A 27,843-nucleotide genomic window follows, 5' to 3' on the forward strand; every position below is an offset into this window, starting at 1 on the left:
TAGGTATGGCTGGGTCCAGGTTCTCAATTGATGTCATTAGAACTGGATATTTCTTTTTCTTTGTCCATTTTTGTCCCAGCATGGGGCATGAACTCACAATCCTGAGATCAAGACCTGAACTGAGATCAAGAGTCAGATGCTCAACCGACTGAGCCACCCAGGCCCCATTTCTGTGTGATTAAGCCACTCTGGGGGAGATTGTTACATGCATTGAATCCAATCCTATATGATATGCAACCCCAATTCTCTCAGGAGTTACAGTGAAAGTCTTGGGCTGGCCTGTGGCCTGGAGTGTGGTCAACCCATTCAGATACATGGCCTGATAATGTGGGAGAGATGCTTTCCCAAAGGAAATTATTGTGCTCTTAACAGAAGCAAGGAGAATGCTTCAGAGTAGGCGGGAGCTTCAGATATTCACAGCAATGCCCCTTGCTGTATGAAAGCTGTGGGTTAAGGTCTGAACTGGGCAGAGAGTAGCTGCCTAGCACCTGGATTGTTGCCTACCTGATCCCCCACATCAGTAAGTTACCCTGAATAAAACTCTGTTTAAACCCATACAGTATGGAGTGACCAGCTTCATTTTTCAGTCTCAAAGTGCCTTCTCAGTCTGGAGGATACTTTACTGCCCCTTCACCACCTTCTAACTATTGGCAAGTCAGCTGGGAAGCTGAAAACAAAACAAGCATGGTTAATGAGGCCATCCAGGAGAAAGCCTGTTGTCTGAGGGGGAAACCCCAGGTTGGCCAGCCACCTCCATCTGGGGAGATTTGGCCATGTTATTTGAGCATTTTGGACCAGTGCATGAGTACAGGGATGCCCCCCAAATGCCCCAGGGATTGTTAGATATCTTATCTGAAATGGTGGAGAAAAGGAAATGGAGAAGGGAAAGTGAACAAGTTATTGCAGTGGTAGCTTGGCCATTGATCTGTGCATTAAGAGATGCCATGGAAATGGAATTAAGGTAAGGAAAGAATTGGAAAAGACTAGAGAGTGTTAACACTGAAAAAGGATGTACAAGCTGCATGTCTCTCTAATGTGGACATTATATCCAAAAGAATCCAACAGCAGGAGGAATGCTTAGAAATTATGGTATGTGGGGCACTGGCTGGCTCAGTTGGAAGAGCATATGACGTTTGATCTTCAGGTCGTGAGTTTGAGCCCCATGTTGGGTGTAGAGATTACTAAAAAAATAAATCTAAAAATTACTGCATGTATGATGGAAAGATGCATGGGTGCAGACTACCATGCACTAAAGGGAGAACTATTATATCTCAAGAGAATTGGGACCCTTCAGCATGGCATCCCTGGGATAATGACTCCTCTGATGAGGTGGACATTATCAAAGAGGAGGAAAATGATTTATAGGCATGTCATTTGATTCAAATAAAAACCCAGGCCTGTCATGAGTCAAAAATAGCCTCAGTCATGATATAGAAGACAAAATGATGGAAAATAAAGAAGCTGAGAAAAAGACAGATAAACAATACTGGATCATGAGGGCAGAATTCGAGAGATAAGTGATACCATAAGACAAAACAATATTAGAATAATTGGGATCCCAGAAGAAGAAGAAGAAAGAGAGACAGGGGCAGAAGGTATAGTGGAGCAAATTATAGCAGAGAACTTCCCGAATTTGGGGAAGGAAACAGGCATCAAAATCCAGGAGGCACAGAGAACCCCTCTCAAAATCAATAAAAATAGGTCAACACCCCAACATCTAATACTAAAACTTACGAGTCTCAGAGACAAAGAGAAAAGCCTGAAAGCAGCTTGGGACAAGAGATCTGTAACCTACAATGGTAGAAACATTAGATTGGCAACAGACCTATCCACAGAGACCTGGCAGGCCAGAAAGGACTGGCAGGATATATTCAGAGCACTACATGAGAAAAATATGCAGCCAAGAATACTCTATCCAGCTAGGCTGTCATTGAAAATAGAAGGAGAGATAAAAAGCTTCCAGGACAAACAAAAACTAAAGGAATTTGCAAACACGAAACCAGCCCTACAAGAAATCTTGAAAGGGGTCCTCTAAGCAACGAGAGAGCCTAAAAGTAACATAGACCAGAAAGGAACACAGACAATATACAGTAACAGTCACCTTATAGGCAATACAATGGCACTAAATTCCTATCTTTCAATAGTTACCCTGAATGCAAATGGGCTAAATGCCCCAATCAAAAGACACAGGCTATCAGATTGGATAAAAAAACAAGACCCATCAATATGCTGTCTGCAAGAGACTCATCTTAGACCAAAGACACCCCCAGATTTAAAGTGAGGGGTGGAAAACCATTTACCATGCTAATGGACACCAAAAGGCTGGGGTGGCAATCCTTATATCAGACAAATTAGATTTTATTTTTTTATTTTTTTTTAAGATTTTATTTATTTATTTGACAGAGATATACAGTGAGAGAGGGAACACAAGCAGGGGGAGTGGGAGAGGGAGAAAGAAGCAGGCTCCCCACAGAGCAGGGAGCCCAACGCGGGGCTCCATCCCAGGACCCCGGGACCATGACCTGAGCCGAAGGAAGACGCTTAATAACTGAGCCAGCCAGGCTCAGTCAAATTAGATTTTAAACCAAAGACTGTAATAAGAGATGAGGAAGGACACTATATCCTACTTAAAGGGTCTATCCAATGAGAAGATCTAACAATTGTAAATATCTATGCCCCTAACATGGGAGCAGCCAATTATATAAGGCAATTAATAACAAAAGCAAAGAAGCACATTGACAACAATACAATAATAGTGGAGGACTTTAACACCCCCCTCACTGAAATGGACAGATCATCTAAGCAAAAGATCAACAAGGAAATAAAGACTTTAAACGACACAGTGGACCAAATGGACTTCACAGATATATTCAGAACATTCCATCCCAAAGCAACATAATACACATTCTTCTCTAGTGCCCATGGAATATTCTCCAGAATAGATCACATCCTAGGTCACAAATCAGGTCTCAACCAGTACCAAAAGATTGGGATCATTCCCTGCCTATTTTCAGAGCACAATGCTTTGAAACTAGAACTCAATCACAAGAGGAAAGTTGGAAAAAACTCAAAAACATGGAGGCTAAAGAGCATCCTACTAAAGTATGAATGGGTCAACCAGGAAATTAAAGAAGAATTTTAAAAATTCATGGAAACCAATGAAAATGAAAACACAACTGTTCAAAATCTTTGGGATGCAGCAAAGGCAGTCCTAAGAGGGAAGTATATAGCAATACAAGCCTTTCTCAAGAAACGAGAAAGATCTCAAATACACAACCTAACCCTACACCTAAAGGAGCTGGAGAAAGAACAGCAAATAAAGCCTAAACCTGCAGAAGAAGAGAAATAATAAAGATCAGAGCAGAAATCAATGAAATAGAAACCAAAAGAACAGTAGAACAGATCAATGAAACTAGGAGCTGGTTCTTTGAAAGAATTAACAAGATTGATAAACCCCTGGCCAGACTTCTCAAAAAGAAAAGAGAAATGACCCAAATCAACAAAATCATGAATGAAAGAGATCACAACCAACACCAAAGAAACACAAACAATTATAAGAACATATTATGAGCAACTCTATGCCAACAAATTAGATAATCTGGAAGAAATAGAAGCATTCCTAGAGAGGTATAAACTACCAAAACTGAACCAGGAAGAAATAGAAAACCTGAACAGACCTATAACCACTAAGGAAATTGAAGCAGTAATCAAAAATCTCCCAATAAGGGACGCCTGGGTGGCTCAGTTGGTTAAGCGGCTGCCTTCAGCCCAGGTCATGATCCCAGGGTCCTGGGATTGAGTCTCACATCAGGCTCCTTGCTCAGCAGGGAGCCTGCTTCTCCCTCTCTCTCCCTCTGCTTGTGCTCCCTCTGTCAAATAAATAAAATCTTAAAAAAAAAAAAAAGTCTCCCAATAAACAAAAACCCAGGGCCAGATGGCTTCCCAGGGGAATTCTACCAAACATTTAAAGAAGAATTAATACCTATTCTTCTGAAACTGTTCCCAAAAATAGAAATGGAAGGAAAACTTCCGAACTCATTCTATGAGGCCACCTTTACTTTGATCCCAAAACCAGACAAAGATCCCATCAAAAAGGAGAATTACATGGGGCGCCTGGATGGCTCAGTCGTTAAACATCTGCCTTCGGCTCTGGTCATGATCCTGGGGTCCTGGGATCCAGACCCGCATTAGGCTCCCTGCTCCGCGGGAAGCCTGCTTCTCCCTCTCCCCCTCCCCCTGCTTGTGTACCTTCTCTCGCTGTGTCTTGCTCTGTCAAATAAATAAAATCTAAAAAAAAAAAAAAAAGCTGTATTGCAATATCAGAACTGCTTTAAAGAGAAAATCATCAGGTAACTTGGAGGGAGAGTAGTACATCATTGCTTACAGAATAAATAAAAATAAAATCTTACCGATTTGTGAAAGTAAACTTAAAAAAAAAAAAAAAAGGAGAATTACAGACCAATATCCTTGATGAACATGGATGCAAAAATTCTCACCAAAATACTAGCCAATAGGATCCAATAGTACATTAAAAGGATTATTCACCACTACCAAGTGGGATTAGCCCTGTGCTGTAGGGTTGGTTCAACATCTGCAAATCAATGTGACACAAAAATTAATAAAAGAAAGAACAAGAACCATATGATCCTCTCAATAGATGCAGAAAAAGCATTTGACAAGTACAGCATCCTTTCTTGATCAAACACTCTTCAGAATATAGGGACAGAGGCTACATACCTCAATATCATAAAAGCCATCTATGAAAAACCCACAGCGAATATCATTCTCAATAGGGAAAAACTGAGAGCTTTCCCCCTAAGGTCAGGAACACGGCAGGGATGTCCACTCTCACCACTGCTATTCAACATAGTATTAGATGTCCTAGCCACAGCAATCAGACAACAAAAAGAAATAAAAGGCTTTGAATCAGCAAAGAAGAAGTCCAACTCTCACTCTTTGCAGATGATATGATACTTTATGTGGAAAACCCAAAAGACTCCACCCCCAAAACTGCTAGAACTCATACAGGAATTCAGTAAAGTGGCAGGATATAAAATCAATGCACAGAAATCAGTGGCATTCTTATACACCAACAACAAGACAGAAGAAAGAGAAGTTAAGGAGTCGATCCCATTTACAACTGCACCCAAAACCATAAGATACCTAGGAATAAATCTAACCAAAGAGGCAAAGGATCTGTACTCAGAAAACTATAAAATACTCATGAAAGAAATTGAGGAAGACACAAAGAAATGGAAAAACGTTCCATGCTCATGGATTGGAAGAACAAATATTCTGAAGATGTCAATGCTACCTAGAGCAATCTACACATTCAGTGCAATCCCCATCCAAATACCATCCACTTTTTTCAAAGAAATGGAACAAATAATCCTAAAATTTGTATGGAACCAGAAAAGACCTCGAATAGCCAGAGGAATGTTGAAAAAGAAAAGCAAAGCTGGTGGCATCACAATTCCAGACTTTCAGCTCTATTACAAAGCTGTCATCATCAAGACAGTATAGTACTGGCACTAAAACAGATGCATAGATCAATGGAACAGAATAGAGAGCCCAGAAATGGACCCTCAACTCTATGGTCAACTAATCTCCGACAAAGCAGGAAATAATGTCCAATGGAAAAAAGACAGTCTCTCCAACAAATGGTGTTGGGAAAACAGGACAGCCACATGCAGAAGAATGAAACTGGACCATTTCCTTACACCACACACAAAAATAGACTCCAAATGGTTGAAAGACTTCAATGTGAGACAGGAGTCCATCAAAATCCTAAAGGAGAACACAGGCAGCAAACTCTTCAACCTCAGCCGCAGCAACTTCTTCCTAGAAACATCACCAAAGCAAGGGAAGCAAGGGCAAAAATGAACTATTGGGACTTCATCAAGATAAAAAGCTTTTGCACAGCAAAAGACACAGTCAACAAAACCAAAAGACAACTGACAGAATGGGAGAAGATATTTGCAAATGACATATCAGATAAAGGGCTAGTATCCAAAATCTATAAAGAACTTATCAAACTCAACACCCAAAGAACAAATGATCCAATCAAGAAATGGGCAGAAGACATGAACAGACATTTTTCCAAAGAAGACATCCAAATGGCCAACAGACCCATGAAAAAGTGCTCAACATCACTCAGCATCAGGGAAATGCAAATTAAAACTGCAATAAGATATCACTTAACACCTGTCAGAATGGCTAAAATCAGAAACACAAGAAACAACAAGTGTTGGCAAGGATGTGAAGAAAAAGGAACACTCTTACAGTGGTGGTGGGAATGCATACTGATGCAGCCACTGTGAAAAACAGTATAGAGTTTCCTCAAAAAGTTATAAATAGAACTATCCTAACTTCTATGAATTACACTACTTGGTATCTACCACAAAAATACAAAAACACTAATTCAAAGGGATACATGTGCTCCTATGTTTATAGCAGCATTATTTACAGTCACCAAATTATGGAAGTAGCCCAAGAGTCCATCGAAGAAGAGGTGGTATGTATGTATACACACACACACACACACACACAAACTGGAATGTTATTTAGCCATAAAAAAGAATGAAATCTTGCCATTTGCAATGACATGGGTGGAGCTAGAGAATATAACGATAAATGAAATAAGTCAGCCAGAGAAAGACAACTACCATATGGTTTCACTCATATGTGGAATTCATGAAACAAAACAAATGAGCAAAGGAAAAAAAGAGGGTGAGGGAGAGACAAACCAAGAAACAGATTCTTAACTAGAGTCTGATGATTACCAAAGGGAGGTGGGTGGGGGATGGATGAAATAGGTGATGGGGATTAAGGAGTGCCCTTGTGATGAACACTGGGTGAGGTATAGAATTGAATCACTATGTTGTACACCTGAAGCTAATATTACACTGTGTGCTAACTAACTAGAATTAAAAGAAAAGAAAAAAGGAAAAATGGAGAAAAACAGAGGATACTGTTAACAAAAAAGTGGCAGGAAGGGCATCAAAGTCTCTCATAAACAATTTTGGCAAGACCTAATATTATCTGGGACCCTGAGAGAGAAAATGTGGACAAACCCTGTTCAGTCTTGCTGAGCCTATGGAAGGCATTTTGAAGGGAGGGCAGTTTGCTCCCTGAAGGAAGGCTAAGAAGGGCTGGGTGTGTTGCTGAATGCCCATCCACTAGTAGAGGAATTTCAGGGGTGAATACCCCCTACCCCTAAAGAGTAGGGGTTGGGCCAAAATTGTCCTCTAGTGCATGCAGTGGGGGGCAACAAGAGGCTCGATGTTGAATTGACCATTGGTTGGTCTCTCACTAACAAACAGACTGTACTAGCTCTAATGGACACTGGAGCTGAGTGCACACTTGTTTATGGAGGCCCCTTAAAATTTCAGAAAGAAATAAAAGCTATTGGTGATTATGGGGGACAAATTATCAAGGTCATACAGACCCTTCTCTACCTAGATGGGCAAGCTTCCTTCCTACTCTTTTTTAGTGCATATTTCCCCCATTCCTGACTATATTTTGGGGCATAGATATTTTGCAAGATCTAGATCTAACCACAATGATAGACAAATTCAGTTTGCACATTTGAGTAGTGAAACCCATAGTCATTGATCATGCAAAATGGGAATCTGTACAACTACCATACCCAAAGAGTAATAAACATGAAACAATATAAGCTACTTGAGGGGCATAACAAGATTATGACCACAATAGAGAATTAGGAAAGGTGGAGATAATCAGGCCTGCCCAAAGCCCATTGAACAGTCTTGTTTGGCCTATAAAGAAACCTAATGGGACCTGGGAATGACAAGATTATAGGGAACTCAATAAAATTAATCTGCCCATCCTAATATGGCCTCATTGTTAGAAAAAAAAATTATGGCATCCTTTAAGACATCTCATTATGTACTGGACTTGTCTAACACTTTTCTTAGCATTCCATTAGGACTTGAATCCAAGACCAGTCCACCTTCACATGGAATGGGAGACAATGGACCTTTCAGGCATTGCCCCAAGAGTATCTCCATAGTCCCACAATTTGTCAAAGGACAGTAGCCAGAGATTTGGAAAAATAGATATTGTCAAAGGAGATGGTGCTTTCTCACTATCTAGATGATGATAACTTGTGATGATTTATCCTCCTTGTCTCAAGCAGCCATGTCATTACAGGCATACTTAAAGTCACAAGGATGGGAGGTAAACCAACAAGATCCAAGGGCTAGATCAATCAGTATAGTTCCTGGGCATCATCTGGTCGGGTAAGACAAAAGTGATGCTAGAGGCAGTCACTGATAAAACACAAACCTTCCTAATTCCTAAAATGGTAAAGGGATTATAGGCTTTTGTTGGTGTACTGGATTACTAGAAACCTTTTATTCCCCATCTAGTACAGATGCCCTGGTTAAGAGGAGGAGCCAATGGGATTGAGGTGCTAATGAACAAGAGGCTTTCTTTTTTTTTTTTTAAGATTTTATTTATTTGACAGAGAGAGAGACAGTGAGAGAGGGAACACAAGCAGGGGGAGTGGGAAAGGGAGAAGCAGGCCTCCAGCTGAGCAGGGAGCCTGATGCGGGGCTCGATCCCAGGACCCTGGGATCATGACCTGAGCCGAAGGCAGACGCTTAACCGACTGAGCCACCCAGGTGCCCCAAGAGGCTTTCTTAAAGGCAAAAATGGTAGTAAAACAAGTACAGGCCCTGGGGATATTAATGCCAGATGTGAGTTGTGAATTAGCTGTAAATTCATATCCAGAAGGGTTTGGCTGGGGCTTATGGCAATGACAGAATGGGAGGCAAATCCCATTAGGATTCTGGTCTCAATTATGGAAGGGAACAGAAACCAGGTATATAGTCTCATTGAGAAACAACTATTAGCTGTATATCTACAGTGAGAGAAGGACTGACTCCCTACCTGTCCATGTTGTTACAAACCTCTCTGCTGGTAGGATGGATTAAGGATATGTTAAACAAACCTAAGAGTACTTGTACCCAAGTAAGCACCTTATAGAAATGTCACACTATCTCATAAACTTCACTTGTTAGTAGGGCTGGTCACACACATTGACCCACCCAATTTCCAGAAGTCAAGGACATTATGCCTCCTGTCCCACAAGTAAAAGAAGGGGTAGGCTTGCCTCCAAAGGACACATGGTACACTGATGGCAGTTGTTAGGGAAACCAGCCTGTTTGGCATTCCACTGGCATCTGCCTGGATTCTGACATACTTTGGCCCAAAGAAGAAACCAAACAAAGTAGTGAATGGGCAGAATTGAGAGTGGTATGGATTGTGTTGATGCATGAGCCCATGCCCATCCATTTGGCCACTGACAGCTGGGCAGTGTGGAAAGTGTTAACAACACGGATATTGCAGCAGCACAAAGAAGACTGCATTTTATTAAATAGACCCCTGTGGGGAGCAGAACTATGGAAAGATATTTAGGAAGTATGCACTAAGCCTGATGCAGCCATCCAAGTATGCCCCATGTCTGCTCACTCCCCATTCACACTACCAGGCAATCATGAGGCAGGCATTCTAGCCCGGGCACAAGACCTTCTGCTAGAGAAAATGTTGACTACATCTGATGCAGCAGAATGGTTCCACTGTGAGTCAGAACACTGAAGTCCCAAAACCACTCAGGAAATAGTAAAAAGATTGCATTTGTCTTTAAAATATTCCAATTGAGAAGCTGCTGACAAGGACTGCCCCCAGTGCCACCTCAGGTGATGGCTGTTGTGCCATATGCTGGGCATATTGGGTGGCTACATGCCCTGTTTCTCACTGGGAAATAGACTATAGAGGCCCTTGGCCAGTATCAGAAGGGCACAAACATGCACTAACCTGTGTGGACATGTCCACAGGATTTATACAAGCCTTTGCCCATAAAAGAGCTAATCAGGCTGCAACTATAAAGGGATTAACAAAACTAGAGGGCATGTACAAACACCGACTCAGAGAGGTAGTGACCAAGTGACCTTACCAGCCATGAGGTCCAAGAATGGGCAGAGGCCTGGGATATATTATGGACTTTCTACCTGCCATCCAGTCCTACTGCTGCAGGCCTGATCGAAAGGGTGAATGGACTAATAAAAAACACATTAAGGACTTTGTCACCAGAAGGTTCCCCAAAAGATGATCTCTGAGACTAACACATATGCAAATAACAGCTTCTGAATCTCTGACACTTGGTACAGAGGTAGGGTTGTTAGTATGGGGGCCACCTGAGATGCCTATGTGCAATATGGACACACCCTCTATTAATACTAAGGGACAAAATATATGGTATCACCCCTCAGGGAAAATACCTAAGCCAGCAGTAGTATTGACTCACGGAGACCAAACCACTACCATGTTGTTACTAAATGAAGATTTACCATATTACTGCTTGTAAAACATTTGTCTTATCACCACTAGCCTCCTATTGCTGATGTTTCTTTCTGTCACATCAGGAAACATTTTCCTATAGTGGACCACCACTTACATTGAAGTTCACAATCACTCCAACTGTTGGGTCTGTGGAAAGGCCTCTTTACCAGGTTTCCAGAGAACTATAATTCTAAATATTTTCTTTGGTCTGATAGGTATATTAATATTGTTGCTGTGGCATAAGGATGCAAGTCACCTCCCAATATCTGGCTCTAGTGTCATCATGGAAGAATGGCATATAAAGATGTTGAGGGTGGAGTGTAGGAGCGCTGATAACACTGACTCCATCTTTGGCCTTCCATCTTGTTCATGCCCATGCAATGACCTCCCTCAGGGTTACATGTTCTGGGCCTTGTGGAAGTTAATGTATGCTGACCAAAACGTGGGAAAGCTTGTTCTGATCTTCCCTAAACTGGCACACAGAAGGCTCCACTCTCAGATGGTAGATAACTGGTGCCCAGAAAGTGCCACTTAGGTAACTAGTAGGGAAAACTGGTTCACATGTGGGATCACATTAGATAACTACCCTTTGACACCCCCCACACACACACACCCCTCCCTTTGCACTCTATAAAAGCTGTGGGTTAAGGTCCAAACTAGGCAGAGAATAGCTTTTTAGTGCCTGGACCATTGCCTGCCAAATCTCCTATCCCTCCCCACTTTCCCCCTCTCCCATCCCAACTGTAAGTTATCCTGAATAAAACTGTGTAAGTGACATGGAGTGGCTTGGTACATTTTTCAGTCTTAAAGTGCCTTCTCAGTCTGGAGGATACTTTACGGTCCCTCCTCCATCTTCTAACAAAATGGTTGTCTTTTAAATTTCTGTACCACTTTAAAATAAGTTGCAGACATCATAACCTCTCCCTGAATACTTCATACATTTCCTCTAAGTATAACAACATTGTTCTGGGGTTCCTGGGTGGCTCAGTTGGTTGGAGAACTCTTGATTTAGGCTCTGGTCATGATCTCAGGTTTGTGAGATCGAGCCCACCTCGGCTCCAGTCTGAGTGTGGAGCCTGTTTGAGATTCTCTCTCTCTCTCTCTCTGCCCCTCCCCCCATTCACACACTTTCTCTCTCTAAAAAAAAAAAAAAAAAAGAAAGAAAGGAATAGTGTCCTAAGTATCATTATCACCCCAACATAATTAACAAAAATTCCTTAATGCCATATAATAGTTTTATCTTTTACAGCTAGTGTTTTGAGCCAGAACTGAGTCAGGATTCTTGTGTATATTACATTGTTATAACTTTTAAAGTTCTACCATCATCACTTTTTATGTTAAAAAAAAGTCCTAACAATTATTGTTTATTATTTCCAACTAAAATTTAGACATTTTGGGGTGCCTGGTGGCTTGGTCAGTTAAATGTCTGACTCTTGATTCCGGCTCAGGTCATGATCTCAGTGTTGTGAGATAGAGCCCTGCCTTGGGCTCCTTGCTCAGCTGGGAGTCTGTTTGAGTGTCTCTCTCCCTCTCCCTCTGCCCCTCCCCCTGCTCAAGTGCAGGTTCTCTCTCTCTAAAAATAAATAAATTTAAAAAATTTAGACATATTTGTTAAGTTCCAATTACTATTGGATTTTTACTAGACTTCAGTTAAACCTATACATTATTTTGTGCAAAAGTGATCATTTTTTTTACTATATTTAGATTTTCCTTACAGAATCCTCTTTGTTTCAATATTAAAACATTGTCTCTTAGTGAAGCTTTGTTTTTTATAATATAAATTTTGAGTTTTTAGTGTTATTTCCAAGTGTTATATTATGTTGTTATTATGAATGCAATTTTTCTCATTCTAAGTAATGATGTAAAGGAAAAACTATTGAAACTCTTTTGTTAGTTCAAATTCATTTCAGTTGGTTATTTGTGAACAACTAATTATAAAAGTTAAAATAATGAAACTTGACTCCACCTATCCAATACTTAATGCAGTTTCAAGCTTTAATACAGGGCTATGAATTCCAAAATAATGTTAAATAAACATGTTAATTGTGGGCATCCTTGCTTGTTTCTAGATTTCTTTTATAATTATTTATGAAGTTATCTCTTAAATGATGTTGACTCTTAGTCACAAATTCTTATGCACTCCACTCCATTGAAGACACCTTTCTTGGTCAAAATACCCCTTTATTTAACTGATTAGCTTACAGCTATTTTTACATCCCAGTTACGAATAAAGACTTCACTGAACATATATATGTTTCATAGGAATCCTCAATATATATCATATTTACACATCATCTACAGCTGAACTCAAGGAAGCAACTACACAAAAGAGCACTAACTTGGATCAACTTTGAGATATTTTCTTCCAACCATAAGAATGTGACAATCTCTACTGAGGTGAGATAGTTGTAAATGAAAACTATATGCATATTCCTGAGAAACTCTTGTCACATAACTCTACAGTAAAGTTTGGTTACTTTCTTTCCTCCAGATTCCTAGACATGGAAGATCTCAACCTAAAGACTGTTAGGGGCTATTAGGGTTCAAACAGTTCATCTGTGTGGTTTGTTTGGGATTTTAAAAACCTATGCAGAAACTGTCAGCTAGGAGGAATTACTCCCTAAGTTACGGCTTTAATGAGCTTCAGATGTGCTGACTTGACATGAGAGAGTGCAATCCATCAGGGGTCAATCAGGAAAACAGAAATCACTCTGGGCATTTCAGGCAGAGGGTTCATATTAAGAATCAAGTGTTTACAACACTGAAGAAGAGAAAGTCAGAGGGAAGCTGCCACTGGCTTCCAGGTTTGTGTTGCTGTGGTCCTGAAAAGCAGTGAGTAGTGGCTGTCACACAGGAAATTACAGGAACTAGCCACCCATCATCATTGCTGTTTTGTTGCATAGAGACGAGTGACTAACAGTGGAATAAATACCTGTGGTCATTACAACACTTCCCATCTACCTCATTCCACATACCTGTCCACTGCTGCCAGAGGAAGAAAGAAATGACTTTTGCCTCTCTTCTGCCTAACAAGCATTGTATGAGTGTATTTGTGACTGACTGTAAATTGCATCCAGGATCCTGGAGAAAATGGGGTCAGAGAAATATGTTCCAAGACTCTCCAGCATTTGTGATATAGAGAAGAGAATAGAGGGAGTGGGAATGCATTTTGGATGAAGACAAAAAAGCAATCTATTTCTTTGGCTACTCAGCAACCATACAGAGCTTTCTATCTATATTCAAGCTTACAAATAACAGCAACAAAAATAGCCTGTTTCCTCCTAATGCAATGCAACAATTTCTTATACAGAGGAAAGCAGACCCACCTTTTCCTCTGGAAGGGGACAGCCAAAGTCTCATCAATCATTATATTTATGAATGATATTTCTAGTTCAGTCATAATCTCCCTTTGATATTCTATACACAGTGGATAATTTATAATGTTAACTACCACCAACACAACTTACATAAAGTAATAAAAAGGGGAAAGGGAGAAAAGGTTGATAAAGTATATGTATATAACAGAACATGGGAAAACATGTGCCTCTTTTTGAATGGCAAGGGGTTTAAGGTGCACAAAACTGTCTTTTACTTTGAAGTGGATAGCTCAACATGACTAAGACCACTGGAGCTTTAGGAACTTTACTGAGGTAGTGGATTCCTGAATCTTAATGAAGTTTATCTTCCACTCTGGTATGTGTCTTACTGAGGACAAATTTGCTGCATTCTGCTCACAAGGTCCTTCAAGCACTATGTCCTTCAGGAGAACAAGACAGTCCAAGGTCCTGGCAGATTAGAGCATGACAGAAAGTTAAAAAGTTGACACAGCCCTGTGGTAAGATAGCAGGTATACAGCTTCTGTTGACAGGTGAAATTAAGTGCTTCTGGTGGTCTTTACCAATTAGTATAGAGGAAAAATAGTTCTCCCAGATTAACAGCGACATACCAGTTGCAAGGGACTATGTTAATCTGTTCTAGTAATCAGTAGGAACAGCTCCAATTAGAATTACTACTTGCATAAATTTTCATAATCCATTATCAATCTAAAATTATGTCCTCTATACAGATCAAACAGGAGTGTTAAAAGAGATATGAACCAGACTTCTGCTTCTGGAAAAATGGAGTACTAATTATAACTAATTATGACTCAAATCCCTGGTTGAAATACGTAAGGCATCTATCACAAGAGTCTGAAAGGTGGAGAAAAGGAGGTGGCGTAGACACTTTAGGACTTGAAAAATGACCTAGCAATGAGATTCCTGAGGTTTTTATTTTGCCTCATGTGTATCCAGGCTTCAGTGCAAGAGAAATCTGCCCTCACTAGCCAAAAAAATGAGAAAAGAGTGACTCTACAGGATAAAACCTGTTTGACTGTTCCTGTCCTACTCCAGGTAGAAACCATGAAAAAAGCCACACCCATCCCCCTCAGAGCTGAGTCTGGCCAAGACTGTGGGATGGAGCCTTGCTGGCCATCCCTACCCTGCACTAACAGAGGCAGCAGTCCTCTAATCAAGCTCTGTAGAAACCATGGGATGGGACAGTTTTGACCATCACTGCATTAAGAATGCCAGTCCAGCTCAATGCTCTAGTTGAGAATTAGAAAAAGGAACTGGAAAATGGGATGCTTTAAATCTGTGTATGAAATCCTGAGCAGACCTTGGAGTGGACCAAGCATGAAACTGACCATAATCAACACAGCGCATGAAACTGTGTGGACTACTGCCCAGGTTTTAAATTGTTCTGGGAAGCACCCAAGTGGGGCAGACCAGAATAGCACTGCAAAGGCTTTGAAAACTAATTGACATTTGAAATACAGCCCACAAAAGTGGGCCAGGACATACATTCTAAACCTAAACAGTTTGACTGCCTTTTTATAAAATGGAAGATTTATTATTATTATTTTTTCAAATGGAAGATTTAAATAGGAACCATAGTCTCATAATATTCAAAATGTCCTGGATAAAATGCAAAATTACTCATCATATCAAGAATGAGGAAAATCCTTAACTTGATGAGAAATATAAAGAGGAATTGAATAGAAATTTTAGAACTGAAAAATAATAAATAAATAATTTAAAAAGTAAGTCGATGGCTGGACTTTACACAGGATGGAAAGACAGAGGAAAGAATCAGTGGACTTGAAGGTAGAGCAGTAAAGGTTACCCAATCTGAACAACAAAGAGTAAATAGGAGGAAGAAAATGAACAAAGCTTTAGAAACATATGAAAGTATAACAAAAAGTCTAGCATTCATGTTATTGAAGTCCCAGAAGGAGAGGAGAAAAAGAAAAAAAGGCTGAAGAAAAAAATAATGTCTGAAAATTTCCTAAATTTGGTAAAAAATACAAACCTACATCTTTAAGAGGCTGAGTGCTATGGACTGAATTGTGCTCCTCACCCCAAATTCATATATTGAAGCCCTAACCCTGATGTTATTGTATTTGGGGATAGGGGCATAAGGGTGGGGGAACTAATCCAATAGGATTGGTGGCCTTATAACAAGAGGAAGATTTCTTTCTTTTTCTGTCTTTCTTTCTCTCCCCCCCAGCCCCAGCACCTGCCTCTCTTTTCTTGTACACACACCAAGGAAAGGCCATGTGGGGACCTAGCAGGAAAGAATCCATCTGTAAGCAGGAAGAGAGCTCTCACTAGGAACTGAATTGGACTTTCTAGCCTCCAGAACTGTGAGACATAAATTTCTGTTGTTTCTACCCACTCTGTGGGTATTTCATTATGGCAGCCCAAGTTAACTAAGACACTGAGAAAACCTCAAATAAGATAACCACTCTCCCCAAAAAAAGATAAACCCCAAAAAATTTATACCAAGACATATCATAGTCAAACTGCTAAATACTAAAGACAAAGATAAATGCTGAAAGAAGCAAAAGAGAAATGATACCTTATATATAGGAAAAAAGTCTTTGAATGATAACAGATTTATCAGAAACCATGGAGAACAGAAAGAGTGGCACATGTTTTTCAAGTGCCGCAAGAAGAGTTGACCCAGAATCCTTTGTCTTGTGAAAGATCTTTCATGAATGAAAGGGAAATCAAGTTATTCCCACAAAAGGAAAACTAAGAATAAGAAGCTAGCCTTTAAAAAAAAATAACTGAAGGACTTTCCCTAAACAAAAAGAAAATGATTTAACAAAACCCCCAAAACACTCTTGGAACATCAGGAGAAAAGAAAGAACAAAGGAAAGAACAAAAATATAGGTAATGTCTGCTAGCTATGAATTCTCTCAATTTTTGTTTGAGGAAATCTTCATTTCTTGTTCACTTTTTTTTTTTAGTTTCAAGTTTTTATTTAAATTCCAGTTAGTTAACATACAGTGTAATATTAGTTTCAGATGTAGAATTTAGTGATTCATCACTTACAACACTGTATCTGTGATGTCATTTGCAAATATCTTCTCCCATTCCATGGGTTGCCTCTTAGTTTTGTTAACTGTTTCCTTTGCTGTACAGAAGCTTTTTATTTTGATGAAGTCCCAAAAGTTCATTTTTTCTTTTGTTTCTCTTGCCTTTAGAGATGTGTCTTGAAAGAGGTTACTGCCTATGTTCCCCTCTAGAATTTTGATGGATTCCTGTCTCACATTGAGGTCTTTTATCCATTTTGAGTCTATTTTTGTGTATGGTGTAAGGAAATGGGCCAGTTTCATTCTTCTGCATGTGGCTGTCCAATTTTCCCAGCACCACTTATTGAAGAGACTGTCTTTTTTCCATTGGACATTCTTTCCTGCTTTATTGAAGATTAGTTGAACATAGAGTTGAGGGTCCATTTCTGGGGACTCTATTCTGTTCCATTGGTTTATGTGTCTATTTTTGTGCCAATACCATACTGTCTTGATGATTACAGCTTTGTAATAGAGCTTGAAGTCAAGCATTGTGATGCCCCCAGCTTTGGTTTTCTTTTTCAACATTCCCCTGGTGATTTGGGGTCTTTTCTGGTTCCATACGAATCTTAGGATTGTTTGTTCCAGCTCTGTGAAAAATGTTGATGGCATTTTGATAGGGATTGCTCTGGGCAACATAGACATTTTAACAATGTTTATTCTTCCAACCCATGAGCATGAAATGTTTTTCCATCTCTTTGTGTCTTCCTAATTTCTTTCATAAGTGTTCTGTAGTTTCTAGAGTATAGATCCTTTACCTCTTTGGTTAGGTTTGTTCCTAGGTATCTTATGGTTTTTGGTGCTATTGTAAATGGAATCGATTCCTTAATTTTCTTTCTTCAATCACATTGTTAGTGTATAGAAATGCAACTGATTTCTGTGCACTGATTTTGTATTCTGTCATGTTGGTGAATTGCTATATGAGTTCTAGTAATTTGGGGGTGGAGTCTTTTGGGTTTTCCACATAAAGTATCATGTCATCTGCGAATAGAGAGTTTGACTTCTTGGCCAATTTCAATGCCTTTTATTTCTTTTTGTTGTCTGATTGCTAAAGCTAGGACTTCTAGTGCTATGTTTAACAACAGTGGTGAGAGTGGGCATCCCTGTCATGTTCCTGACCATAAGGGATTCCAGTTCTCAGTTTTTCCCCATTAAGAATGATATTCGTGGGGTGCCTGGGTGGCTCAGTCATTAAGTGCCTGCCTTCAGCTCAGGTCATAATCCCAGGGCCCTGGAATCGAATCCCACATCAGGCTCCCTGCTCCTCGAGAAGCCTGTTTCTCCCTCTCCCACTCCTGCTGCTTGTGTTCCCTTTCTCGCTGTGTCTCTCTCTGTCAAATAAATAAATAAAATCCTAAAAAAAATGATATTCGCTGTGGGCTTTTCATAGACGGCTTTTACGATATTGAGGTATGTTCCCTCTATCCCTATACTTTGAAGAGTTTTAATCAGAAAAAGATGCTGTATTTTGTCAAATGCTTTTACTGCATCAATTGAGAGGATCATATGCTTCTTGTCTCTTCTTTTGTTAATGTGATCTAACACATTGATTGATTTGCAAATGTTGAACCACCCTTGCATCCCAGGAATAAATCCCACCTGCTCAAGGTTAATAATCTTTTTAATGTACTGTTGGATCCTCTTGGCTAGGATCTTGGTGAGTATTTTGGCTTCCATGTTCATCAGGGATATTGGTCTGTAGTTCTCCTTTTTCTTTTCTGGTTTTGAGATCAGAATAATGCTGGTCTCATAGAACAAGTTTGGAAGTTTTCCTTCCATTTCTATTTTTTGAAACAGCTTCAGTAGAATAGGTATTATTTCTTCTTTAAATGTTTGGTAGAATTCCCCCTGGGAAGCCATCTGGCCCTGGGCTCTTGTTTTTTGGGAGGTTTTTGATTACTGCTTCAATTTCCTTGCTGGTTATTGGTCTGTTCAGATTGTCTATTTCTTCCTGTTTCAGGCTTGGTATTTTCCAGGAATGCATCCATTTCTTCCAGATTGCCTTATTTGTTGGCTTATAGCTGCTGGTAATAAGTTCTAACAATTGTCTCTCTTTCCTTGGTATTAGTCGTGATCTCTCCCCTTTCATTCATGATTTTATTAATTTGGGTCCTTTCTCTTTTCTTTGGATAAGTCTGGCCAGAGGTTTATCTATCTTTTTTTTTTTTTAAAGATTTTATTTATTTATTTGACAGAGAGAGACACAGCAAGAGAGGGAACACAAGCAGGGGGTGTGGGAGAGGGAAAAGTAGGCTCCCCGCTGAGCAGGGAGCCCCATGTGGGACTCAATCCCAGGATCATGACCTGAGCCGAAGGCAGACACTTAACAACTGAGCCACCCAGGTGCCCCAAGGTTTATCGATCTTATTAATTCTTTCAAAGGACCAGCTTCTAGTTTCATTGATCTGTTCTACTGTTCTTCTGGTTTCTATTTCATTGATTTCTGCTCTAATCTTTATTTCTTTTCTGCTTGGTTTAGGCTTTATTTGCTGTTCTTTCTCCAGGTCCTTTAGGTGTAAAGTTAGCTTGTGCATTGGGGATTTTTCTAATTTTTTGAAAGAGGCCTGGATGGCTATGTACTTGCCTCTTAGGACCGCCTTTGCAGTTTCCCATAGGTTTTGGACTGATGTGTGTGTGTGTGTGTGTGTGTGTGTGTTTAAGATTTTATTTATTTGTCAGAGAGAGAGAGAGAGCACAAGCAGGGGGAGCTGCAGGCATAGGGAGAAGCAGGCTCCCCACCGAGCAAGGAGGCCGATGTGGGACTCAATCCCAGGACCCTGGGATCATGACCCAAGCTGAAGGCAGACACTCAATGGACTGAGCCACCCAGGTGTCCCGATGTGTTTTCATTCTCATTGGTGTCCATGAATTGCTTAAGTTCTTCTTTAATTTCCTGGTTGACCCAGTCATTCTTTAGCTGGATTCTCTTTAACCTCCAAGTGTTTGTGTTCCTTCCAAATTTCTTCTTGTGATTGAGTTCCAGTTTCAAAGCATTGTTGTCTGAAAATATGCAGGGAATAATCTCAGTCTTTTGGTGTTGGTTGAGACCTGATTTGTGACCCAGTATGTCATCTATTCTGTAGAAAGTTCCATGTGCCCTTGAGAAGAATGAGTATTCTGTTGTTTTAGGTTGGAATGTTCTGTATATATCTATGAAGTCCATCTGGTCCAGTGTGTCATTCAAAGCTTTTGTTTCTTTGTTGATCTTCTGCTTGGATGATCTGTCCATTGCTGTGAGTGGAATGTTGAAGTCTCCTACTATTAATGTTTTATTGTTTAATGTTTAATGTTCTTTATTTTGGTTATTAATTGGTTTATATAATTGGCTGCTCCCATGTTGGGGGCATAGATTATTACAATTGTTAGATCTTCTTGTTGGATAGACTCTTTAAGTATGATATAGTGTCCCTCTACATCTCTTACTATGGTCTTTGGTTTGAAATCTAATTTGTCTGATATGAGGATTGTTACCCCAGCTTTCTTTTGAGGTCCATTGGCATGGTAAATGGTTCTCCAGCCCCTCACTTTCAATCTGGAGGTGTCTTAAGGTTCAAAATGAGTCTCTTGTAGACAGCATATGGATGGGTCCTGCTTTTTTATCCAATATGAAACCCTGTGTCTTTTGATTGGAGCATTCAGCCCATTTACATTCAGAGTAACTATTGAGAGATATTAATTTAGTGCCATTGTATTGCCTGTAAAGTCCCTGTTTCTGTAGATTGTCTCTATTACTTTCTGGTCTATATTACTCTTGGGGTCTTTCTTTGCTTACAGAAGCCCCCTTATATTTCTTGCAGGGCTGGCTTGGTGGTCACATATTCTTTCAGTTTCTGCCTGTCCTGGAAGCTCTTTATCTCTCCATCCATTCTGAATGACAGCCTTGCTGGATAAAGTATTATTGGCTGCATGTTCTTCTCATTTAGCACCTTGAATATGTCTTGCCAGCCCTTTCTGGCTTGCCAGGTTTCTGTGGATACATCTGATGTTATTCTGAGGTTCCTCACTCCAAACATAAGGAATCTTCTCTCCCTAGCTGCTCTCAGGGTAGCTTCTTTGGCTCTAAGATTTGCAAGCTTCACTATTATATGTCAGGGTTTGATCTGTCTTTATTGACTTTGGGAGGGGTTCTCTCTGCCTCTTGGACATGAATTCTTGTTTCCTTCCCCAGATTAGGAAAATTCTCAGCTATGATTTGCTCAATAGACCTTCTAGCCCCCTCTCTCTCCACCCACTCAGGGGTCCCAATAATTCTGACATTGGAACATTTCATGGCATCATTAATCTCTCCAAGTTTTTTTTTCATGGGCTACTAGCTGCCTATCTCTGTCTTCTCAACTTCCTTCCTTTCTATCAGTTTAGTTTCTAGATCACTTATTCTCTCTTCTGCCTCATTGACCCTAGCTGTTAGAGTAACAAGTTTAGACTGCATCTCATTCACAGCATTTTTTATGTTCGGCCTGATTGGATCTCATTTCTGCCCTTAGAGATTCTATGTTGTCACTTATGCTTTTTTTCAAGCCTAGCTATTAACTTTATGATTGCTATCCTGGATTCTATCTGTGACATCTTATATCCATACCAGTTAGCTCTGTGGCAGAGAACACTGTCTCTGGTTCTTTTTTGTGTGACTTCTTCCTTCTTGTCATTCTGTCCAGAGAATGATGGTTGGGCAAATTAATGGAGTCCAAAATATTAACCACAACCCAAGCAAGATGCACCCTAGCAAAATCCAGAGTGGGTGGAAGCCACCACAGAAAAACAAAGCCAACATGAAACACAAGAATAAAATTTTTAAAAGTGGGGGTGGGGGGAGAATGACTATAATCTTACAGTGTGAACAAAGCAGGGTGTTGCTCTTGTTCCTGGGTGAATTTTGGTCTGTGTGTTAGAAGACACTACATCCCAATTTTACAAGGAAAGTAAAATTTATATATAGATAGATAGATAAAATTGAATAGAGTGAAAAAAGGACTAAAATGAAGCATGTATCTATAAAAAAATGTAGATGTGAAAAATACATGTTAAAAAGTGACTATGAAATATAAGTTGGTATAATAAGCATCTAGTTGAAACGAGAAAAAGGTAAAAGGGAAAAAAAGAAAAAGCATAAGAAAAAGAAAAAAAAGAAAAGGAGAATTTTATCTGAAAAATAAATTAGTCATGAGGCAACACCTGGAGCTCAATATACTATTTTCCCCTGGCCTTGGAATTTCACAGTCTGTGGGATCCATAGGCTTGTTATCCACCTGTTCTTCCAGACTGTCTTCTGGGGAAAGGACCTGCTCTGCTGTTTTTCAGGTATTCCTGCTTGGGCGGAGTTGTCCCACCCCCTGTCAGGGGGATGGGCTCAGTGCAAACTGGTCCTCTGTGTGGCTTTTGTTCCCTGGAGGCTTTCCACACCTCTTCAGAGGATCAGAGCAAAAATGGCTTCAGCCAAACCTCTGGCCCAGAGCAGAAAGATCGCAGTCTGCCCTCTTTAATAAACCCTCCAGGACAAACATTCTTACATCTCAGGCCAATTTCATGGGTATTTCAAAATGGTTTGATAGATGGGTGCCTGGGTGGCTCAGTTGGTTAAGTGACTGCCTTTGGCTCAGGTCACGATCCTGGAGTTCCAGGATCCAGTCCCGCATTGGGCTCCCTGCTCAGCAGGGAGTCTCTTTCTCCCTCTGACCCTTCCCCCTCTCATGCTCTTTCTCTTTCATTCTCTCTCTCTCAAATAAATAAATAAATAAAATCTTAAAACAAAATGGTTTGATAGATATCCAGCTAAATTCAGGGGACCAGTTGAAAGGGGTCCCCTACTCCTCTACCATCTTGCCTCCCTCTCTCTCTGGCTTTTAAAAAGATTTTATCTTTTGGGGCACCAGGCTGGTTCAATGGGTAGAGCGTGTGACTCTTAATCTTGGGGTTGTAAGTCTGAGCCCCATGTTGGGGAATGATTACTTTTTTGTAAAAGATTTTATTTATTTATTTGTTTGTTTGTTTGTTTGTTTGTTTGTTTGTTTGTTTTGGATAGAGAGCACACACACAAGTGGGGGGAGGGGCAGAGGGAGAGGCAGAGAATCCAAAGCTGACTCCGGCCTAGAGTGCAGAGCTGGGTGTGAGGCTCAATCTCATGACCCTGAGATCATGACCTGAGCCAAAACCAAGAGTTAGTTGCTTAACTGACTGAGCCACCCAGATGCCCCAACAACAAAATCTTTAAAAACTATATTTCATTTTTTTCCTTGGTTTTCTGCAGTCTGAATATGATATACCTAAGTGTTGTATTTCTCTTGATTAGTGTGTTCTCTGATCCTCCTGGATCTGTGATTTGGTGTCTATTTTAATTTTTGAAAGTTTTCAGTTATTATTACTTCAAAAATCTCCTCTGCTTTCTCTTTTTCCTCCTTCTGGTATTCCAGTTATGCACCTTTTGAAATTGTCCCACAGTTCTTGGATGTTCTGATCTGTTTTTGTTTTTGTTTTTGCTTTTTCATTCTGTTTTCTTCTGCATTTCAGTTTGGGAAAGTTCTATTGACTTACGTTTGCATTCACTAATTCTTTCTTCAGCTGTGTCAGGTCTACTCATCATCACTTAGAAGGCATTCTTCATGTCTGTTATGGTGTTTTGATTTCTATCATTTCCTTTTGATAATTTCTTGGAGTTTCCATCTTTCTGCTTACATTGGCCATCTGTTCCTACAACTTGTCTACTTTTTATATTAGAGTTTTTAACATGTTAATCATAATTATTTTAAATTCCTTGTCTGATGATTCCTACATCTGTATCATGTGTGAGTTTGGTTCTGATGATTTATTTGTCTCTTCAAACTGCTTTTTTCTTGACTTTTTGCATGCCTTGTAATTTTTTATTGAAAGCTGAACATGATGTATTAGGTGATAAGAACTGAGGTAAATAGGGCTTTAGTGTGAGGATTTCTGGGCTTGACTACGGTTGTGTTGTGTTTAATGTTTGCTGTAGCTAACATTGACAGAGGCTTCAAATTCCTCTAGTGTCCTTGTTTATCTTTCCCCTGTTGCTTGTGGGATTCCCTAGTACTCTTCCTCAGAGACAACCTGTGTTTTACAGCAATTGTATTTGTTTTATTGGAGCCCTACTTATGTGGTGGTGTGTTGTGGTGGTGGAGAAGTGTTTTGTAATGTTCCAGTTAAATATAGCCCTATGTCTTGGGCTGTGAACCTCCAACTGTATCTCCAGTGATATAGCTCCCTCACCCCCACCCCACCTCATACTCCTTTCTTTGGCTGCAGGGTTCTCAATCTATTCCCTTGAAGCACTAAACCCTGTTGACTTTTCCCCCCACTATGTGACATAAGAAGACTGGAAGGGGCTGGAGTGGGAGAAATTCCCTTCCTTAGCTTGGATAAACTCTGGAAGTCCTTTTCTTTGGAGAGTAGGTCTTTGTTATGAAGAAGGCTCTGGACATATTTCACAGTGATTACTCTTTTCCTTTTTCTAGTGCTGAGGGCAGATATTTCTTGGATTTTTACCCTAACTGTGGTGGGGGTCCTGGAGGTAAAGCCTATGAAAGGGCGGGACCCCACTAAGACTAGTCCCCAGGAGTTTCTCCCTCTCAAGTTAGTCCACAGTCAGCATCCAGTGATTCATCATAATTACCATTACATATTCCTACTGGTTTCTAATTCTAGCAGCTTCTGCTCTAGGCAAGCAGATCTTGGCTATGTCTCTTTGGATGAGCCTGTCTTATCAGATTTCAAGGTGTCATTTTGTCCTGCAATGTCAGTTTTCAGATGTGTCCAAAAGTCATTGATTTTTAGTTTATCCAGCTTTTTCTTGTTGTAAGGACAGAAGTGATGACTTTCATGCCCTTACATATTGGAACTGAAAGTAGAAGTCCCAAATCTCCATTTATAATCAAGCTTCCATAACATCCCACTGTAATTAGTGGACCAGAGTAGTTTGTTTCAGATCTGCAGAATTTAGCATTATCTTAGAACCAAGTTCCAGTAACTGCCCAAAGTCTGGGTATTTTCCTTTCCTTGGAGTATCAGTCAGTGTTCTTCAGAAACAGAATCAATAGTATATATATATATATCAAAAGAGATTTTAAGAAATTGGCTCATGTGATTATAGAGGCTGGCAAGTCCAAAAATCTGCACTAGCATGCTAGCAGGCTGGAGACCCAGAGAAGAGCTAATGCTATATAGTTCAAGTCTAAAGGTTATCAGGGAAGAGCCAATATTACAGTTCAAGTCCAAAGGCTGTCTGCTGCAGAATTTAACCTTGCTCAGGGGAGATTAGTTTTTTGTTCTATTCAGACCTTCAACTAATAGGATGAGGCCCACCTACTTTTGGAGGAGGTCAATCTGCTTTTCTCAGAGTCTACTGATTCAAATATTAATTTCAATCAAAAACATTTTCACAGAAACATTGAATAAGGTTTGACCACATATCTGGGCACTGTGGCCTAACCATCACACTTGGTAAATGGCCGCAGGTATCTTTCAGGGAGTTTAGGAAGAAGATTTATCGTGTATACATATAGCAGGGTCATAAGATCTTTTCTCAAGTGTTCTTTCTTTTTCTTTCTTTTTTAAAGATTTTATTTATTTATTTGACAGAGAGAGAGACAGCGAGAGAGGGAACACAGGTAGGGGGAGAGGGAGAGGGAGAAGCAGGCTTCCCACTGAGCAGGGAGCCTGATGTGGGGCTCCATCCCAGGACCCTGGGATCATGACCTGAGCCGAAGGCAGACGCTTAACGACTGAGCCACCCAGGCGCCCCTCAAGTGTTCTTTCTCAAGATTCCCTTCATTTGGGAGGCTCTGGGTCTACGAACCAGCTAAATTAAGAAAACTAGTTGAGAGGCTGTGTCGCTTTATTTGGGTGACATATCAGGTTTTAGTTTGCCAGATTAAGATTTTCATAGGTTAATCATTAATTAGTGAGCACCAAAGATCCTTGTGGATCAAGCCCAATTAGTTACCACTCTGACTCTGCTGTCCTTTACAGCAACCTTGCCCCCTTTTCTTTGTTTTACTAGTGTTGCCGCTGGCCCCTACCACTCTGGGACTCTATTCTTGCCACTGAAAGCAAGGAGCCCATTTCAACAGTGGCATCTTCTACCATTATATGTGCAGACACAGAAAATACAGAGCTTTTCAAGAATATTACTGCTCCTCTTAGCAATGGATTTCTCAATGTTTAGGTGAAGTGATTGTCCTCTGGGCCTTCCTGAGGGATACAATGAAAGGGTTGAAGAGTACATTGCATATGATGAAACCATACCAACATTCCTATCTCATCAAGCCTTTGGATCCTTTCTTCTCCTCTATTATGCCTAGAAAGTTCTAGTATCTTAACCTAATTTAATGAAGGCCATTGTTGAGTCTGGTTCCAGTTAACCAACTCAGCAAACTCTTAGAGCCACTCCTGACTGACTGAGCTGATACACTGAATCCAGAATCTCTGGTGCTACTAGAATATCAGTAATTTCAATATTATTTTCCTTGGTCCAGAACCCACTCCTACACAGAAATCTTCTAGTGCTGATATACATTAGTGGTATCTTGCTATTGTTTCCCTGTGTAGGCTTCTCCTCTGGTGTCAGGAGTCTTACTCATCTTCCCACAGTATGCTGAGATCTGAGTCTTGTGGATCTAGAGGTAAAGAAGTATTGACATACCTTTGCAAGATTAATGCCTTAGTGAAGCCATTATAAGATCATCAAGCAAGGGATGGTCAGCATTTCAAAGAGGGGATGAGGAACAGCTTTAGCTGTCAGAGGGACTCAGTGAAAGCTGGGGGTTCAAGATAATCAAATTCAACCCAAATTACCAAAATGTCCCTGTTCAACCCAAACTACCAAAATGTCCCTAAAGACTTAGTTTTTAATGAGTCCCAAACTTTCACATGTGAGACCTGATACAGCTGTGAATTCAACTTGTATGATAACTGGGCAATCCACAAGATCAAACATTGGGTCTGGTTTGTATATACTTTCTCCCTGCAGCAAAAGAAATTAAGAGATTTGGGCGCCTGGGTGGCTCAGTTGGTTAAGCGACTGCCTTTGGCTCAGGTCATGATCCTGGAGTCCCGGGATCGAGTCCTGCATCGGGCTCCCTGCTCAGCAGGGAGTCTGCTTCTCCCTCTGATCCTCCCCCATCTCATGCTCTCTCTCTCTGTCTCATTCTCTCTCTCAAATAAATAAATAAAATCTTAAAAAAAAAAAGAAATTAAGAGATTTTTTTAGAGTGGTGAAGCTCTTTGGTTCTCTGAACTATCATTTTATCCTGTTAATTCTCCAGGGCATTTGGAAACCACCAGGCCTCCCTATAGTCCTTGTAGATATCATTCCCACCACAGTGGTCTAACCCAGCAACTAGTTCGTCTAGCAAAGACCTCCCTTCAATAGGCACTTAATTCCCCACTGATAATTTAAGTAACTGTTTCCATTTCATGACAAGACTATCATGATCTCATTTTCCACTAGTGACAGTGTTATCATTTACTTCAAACAGAACCAGGTCAGATAGCTAATCCCAGATTCCTATCTTTGGGGTCAGTTTCCTAAAGCTACTTTTGGCCTCAGATACAGGCTCTGTTAAAGTTTATTTAGAAAACATGGAGTATTTCAAGCAGAGGAGGATTAAAATGCCAGGAATGGGTGTATATAAAACCACTGGAAGGACTGGAAGAGCAAAAAAATAGAGTAGATAGACCACCACTATCTTCTGGTAAACCACTGAAGTTCAATGAGAAATTCCTGTTGCCTCCTATGTTGGAAAACCAAAGGACAGTTCCACTGAGGGACACAGCTGCCCGGCTGTACCAATGTGGGTGGCTGGTAAGGAAGCACTTTATGTCTGCTACCACTCATGCATCTGTCTGCTGCTGTCGGAGAAATAAGAAAATGATTTCTGCTTTATTCCATTTTCTAGTTCTCCCACAAGTTTATTTTGTTGATAGAAGATTAATAACATCCAGAACCCTGGAGCCATATGAATCTGGGAATTATAGTTCTCTGGCTTCTAGTCCCTGTGATACACAGAGTGTATAGACAGGAATAGGGATGGCATCCCACACTGAGGGTATCTCCCAACTTTTATGAAGGCTGT

The 27,843-nt window shown here is 40.3% G+C and overlaps 1 protein-coding gene across 2 annotated transcripts in view; it reads left to right on the forward strand.

Annotated features, from left to right (window-relative positions):
- The window catches only part of GLDC (glycine decarboxylase), a 148,131-nt gene that overhangs the window by 20,197 nt on the left and 100,091 nt on the right, over positions 1-27,843 (forward strand). The window lies entirely within an intron of this gene.

The sequence above is a fragment of the Mirounga leonina genome, unplaced genomic scaffold (assembly GCF_011800145.1).
Source record: "Mirounga leonina isolate KUSES-001 unplaced genomic scaffold, KU_Mleo_1.0 Mir_447, whole genome shotgun sequence".
In the NCBI taxonomy this organism is placed as follows: Eukaryota; Metazoa; Chordata; class Mammalia; order Carnivora; family Phocidae; genus Mirounga; species Mirounga leonina.